This window comes from Panthera pardus, unplaced genomic scaffold, assembly GCF_024362965.1.
Source record: "Panthera pardus isolate Hobbes unplaced genomic scaffold, ASM2436296v1 HiC_scaffold_2, whole genome shotgun sequence".
Taxonomy (NCBI): domain Eukaryota; kingdom Metazoa; phylum Chordata; class Mammalia; order Carnivora; family Felidae; genus Panthera; species Panthera pardus.
In genome coordinates, this window is record NW_026526765.1 from 44098030 (window position 1) to 44102365 (window position 4336).

Here is a 4336-nt window from a genome sequence, read left to right on the forward strand (position 1 = left end):
AAGTACTTGGGAGATCTCAGTGGCCCTGGGAGAATTTTTTAGTCATAAGGAGTGGATGCATAAAATATTGAGAGACCTTTCCTTCCATTTTTCTGATTAGTCACACAGAAGCCAGGAAATTGGAATGACTGGCCTAAAGTATCACCACAAAGCAGGATCTAGAACTCAGGACTCCCATCTCTCATGTCCTGGCTCCTAACCCCTTCATTTGGAGACCTAAAATAAAGGAAGAGGAGGTAGGATCAGTGAAGAAGAAAGGCCTCATATCAAGACTGATCAGCCCCTGGCTTTCTGACCAGAGACTCCCCAATTTAGTTTTGCAGCCAAGTCTATATGTATATCCTGGGTTCCAGCAGCTTGACATCCACGTGAGACTTTTCATCATCTCCTTGTGCTGTTTTCCTATCTTTCCATCAAACGTTCTCAGTCTCTTTTTTCCTACTTTCTGCTCTGTCTGTCCTTAACTCCTATTTCATGTTTATCCAGTTAGTTCCTCTTGTTGGGTCTCTCACTGCCTCCACAAGGAGTTTTAGCATGAAAAAGGCTTGGCAGAGGATATACCTTCACTCAGAGGTTCATTCGTTTAAAAAGTACACATATTTTGCACACGAACTGTGTGTGTGAGACACTGTGCTGAGGTTTTGCATCTCTACTAAAAGAGTTGTTCATTTGGTTTTTAACAAATATTGATTAACTACCTTCTCTGTGCTAGGAATTATGGCAAATGGGTCATGATCAGTGTTGGTTGAAGGTGATTCTTGTATTACGTATTTAAAAACCATTTAAAATGGAAATACACATGTATTAGTGCATAAGTTTTGTTAAGTTACTCATAAAATGGATGCTATCAATACAATGATACAGAACGGTACCAGCACCCTCGAAGCCTACCTCACATTCCCTCCCAGTCATTGCATGCCAAAGGTAGCTGCTGTTCTAATTTCGATTACTTTTATTTTGCTTGCTTTTGGCTAAACGAGGTCATCTTCGTTCATGAGAGGGCATTAACCTATAACTTTCCTTTTTAAAAATGTCTTTTTCAGGTTTTGGTATAAAGATTGTGGTAGCTTCTTCACAAGTTGCAAATGTTTTCTCTTTTCTATTCCTTAGAAACATCTATAGAAGATTTGGTGTTAGTTCTTTTTTAAATGTTTGGAAGTGTTCATTGATGAAGCCATACGGGCCTGGAGGTTTCCTTTTTTATATATATATGAAATTTATTGTCAAATTGGTTTCCATACAACACCCAGTGCTCATCCTAACAGGTGCCCTCCTCAATGCCCATCACCCACCCTTCCCTCCCTCCTACTCCCCATCAACCCTCAGTTTATTCTCAGCTTTTAAGAGTCTCTTATGGTTTGGCTCTCCCCCTCTCTAACTTTTTTTTTTCTGGAGGTTTCTTAGTGGAAAGTTTTTATTTACAGATTCAATTTATTTAATAGATATAGGGCTGTTAAGATTGATACTTATTGTAGTGGTTTTAGTAAGTTGCATTTTTTTCCTAGGCACTTGTCCATTTAATATGATTTTTCACATTTATTTGCATAAAATTGCCATAATCCTCCTACTTTGTTAGTCTCTAGAATCTGTAGTGATGTCTTCTTGTCTGTTTGTCATACAATAATTTGTGCTTCTTTTTTCTTGATTGTTCTTTCTAGGGGATCAGCCATTTTTTTGGTCACTTCAAATAACCAGCTTTAAAATGTTTTCTATATTATGTATCTTTGTTTTCTATTCTTTCTTTTCCCTCCTTTTCTTTTTGCTCTCAACTCGCATTTTTTTGTTTGTTTAATTTTTTTTTCTGGCTTCTTTTTTTTTTTTTTTTCAGAGATTGCAGTTTATTTCAGACACACTCAGAAGGTGGGGGCTGGCCAGTGGGCTCTGTCTGCATCCCCTCCCTGCATGTGGCTTAATCTACCCCCAAACCTCTAGATTGTGCAAGATAGACAAGGCATTCCCACCCCACCCACAGGAGGGGCTTAGGCAGGTGAAGAGTGTGGAGAGTGGGGGTCATGGTAGAGTTCAAGTACTCACAGTTTCCCCATCCACACCCCCAGATTACACTGTACCCGGGCCGTAAGGGAAGATCCCAACCCTGGGGTTCCTAGTGGCGTTAACAGCTCTTTTCTCAGAAACCTCAAGATGAGTTCCTTACCCTCTTTCCCTGACAATAACAAACCAAACTCTGTACCTGGGCAAGGAGGGAACCTCAGCACTCCACTTACCCAAGACCCCTCCTTCCTTATTTGGAGTGATGGGGGCAGGGTGGGCTTCACTTGTAGTGAATAGGTTGGGTTTAAGTGGTAATAGATGAGGGGAAGGGAGAGAACTGAGGATCTTGGGAGGCGGGCTTGGGGGATGCTGATGAGGTTCTGACAGCCCTGGTCCGTGCCCCCAACTTCATCTCTACCCCATACCGAGGCCCAGAATCCCTGCGAGTCCACTGTAAATGTGATATGGGGTGGGGGGGGGGAGTGGGAGCAGGGGGAGAGCTTAGGAAGGGCCAGGACTGGGCTCCAGGCCTAGCAATCAAGCTCTGATCTTCTAGAACAGCTGAATCCTGGGGAACACAGGGTAGTCTACTAACCCCCACACCCCAGACTTCCTGGCTTGGGCAGAGCAGTGGGAATGGGTGGGGGGAGGGTCCTTCCAAGGGTATTACATAAAGATATAACCGTTAAAAATTTTGAGGGGAGAAGTGACTCTCAGCCTCTTGCTTTCCCAAGTTGTGAATCTCCCCAGTGTCCAATAGATAGGGCTGAGGGTGTCCTAGAGAGCTGAGGAAGAAGGCTATACCCCCTCTCTGACAGGATGGGGCCCAGAGAGGGGGCCCATTAGCACCATGCAATGTTGGGGCACCCCTGGCAGCCTGACTGACCCCCAGGCAAGGGCCCTCCCAAAGCTGGAGTGCCCACTTGCTAAAGCTTCTGTATTCTTGAGGGGGACCCCTGTAAGGGAGGGGGGGTGATGGGAGAAGGCTTGGCTGAAGCCCAGGCAAGGGTCTCAGCTAGGACCCCAAAGGGCCCCTCTGGGAGTCATGATTTGAAGAATCTTCGTACCACGAACTGGCCCAACAGAACCACAGACAGAACTATCAGCACTTTCAGGATGGGGCCATTTCCCAAGTTCAGGGCTGTCACCTGCCAAGAGACAGAGATAGAGGGGCTGACGGCACATACAGGCACTCCAGGACTGGGGTGGGGCTGGGAGAGAGGCAGCCCCAGCAGCAGGGAGGAGGCTGCCTACGCTTGGGCACTTACCCAGCCACCCCTCTGCGCAGTCCACCCGGCAATGCAGTGACGCAGCATGATGTCGACCACTAGTTTGGTCACCCGGCCCAGGAAGCCAGTCAGGCTGTGCTGGTAGATGTCGAGGGCCAGGCGGTAGCCAAAGCCCAGGAGAGCCACCACTCGGCCCCAGTTGATGCTGCTCTCAAATCGACTCGAGGCAATCTTGGTGAAAAGATCATAGGCGTTCTCTGCTGTGGGTTGCAGGCGCTGTAGCATGGCCTGGAACTCTGAATCGTAGCGCTGGTTGATGTTGTCCCCAGTGATGGCGAGCTGCCGACCCACCTGCCCCATGGTGCTGCTAGGTTCTAGGGGCAAGGTGACCATTTCTGGGTCAGTAGGCACAGCTGCCCCCTCAGCCTCCTGCTCCTGCTGCCAACGGTGAAAAACATAGCTGCGGAAAACCTCCTCGGTGTCCCAGGCTACCTACTCCTCCGAAGTAGCAGATGGGGCAGTCTCTTCACACTCCTGCCTGGGAGGACCTGGACATTGCCCGGATGCCATTTCTTGGGTCCCAGTGGAGGGCAGCGCTAGCCTGCCAGGACCCTCGCCCAGGCCTGGGGTGGCTCACGGGGCCAAGGCCAGAGATCCTGAGGGGCCAGCGGCTGCTCCTGGGGGTCAGGTACCCAGGCCCAGCTTTCTGGAAGAGGTATCAGTGCAGTCCCGATGTCTGGACGCAGCTTCTGCTTGCCCCAGCTTGGCCCTCTTCTGGCTTCTTGAAATGGATGCTTCATTGACTTTTAACCCTCTTCTTTTCTTTTTTTTTATTTAAAAATTTTCAACGTTTTATTTATTTTTGAGAGAGACAGAGACAGTGCGAGCAGGAGAGGGGCAGAGAGAGAGAGAGGGAGACACAGAATCCGAAATGGGCTCCAGGCTCTGAGCTGTCAGCACAGAGCCTGATGCGGGGCTGGAACTCACGTACCGTGAGATCATGACCTGAGCCGAAGTCAGACACTTAACTGACGGAGCCACCCAGGCGCCCCTCCTTCTTATTTTCTAATATATATTTAAGACTTTGTCTTTTCTCCTGAGCTTTAGTTGAGATG

The 4336-nt window shown here is 48.0% G+C and overlaps 1 pseudogene; it reads right to left on the reverse strand.

The window, feature by feature from the left end:
• Positions 1–3035: 3035 nt before the first annotated feature.
• Positions 3036–3984, reverse strand: LOC109275814 (bcl-2 homologous antagonist/killer-like; annotated as a pseudogene).
• Between the last annotated feature and the right edge of the window lie 352 nt (positions 3985–4336).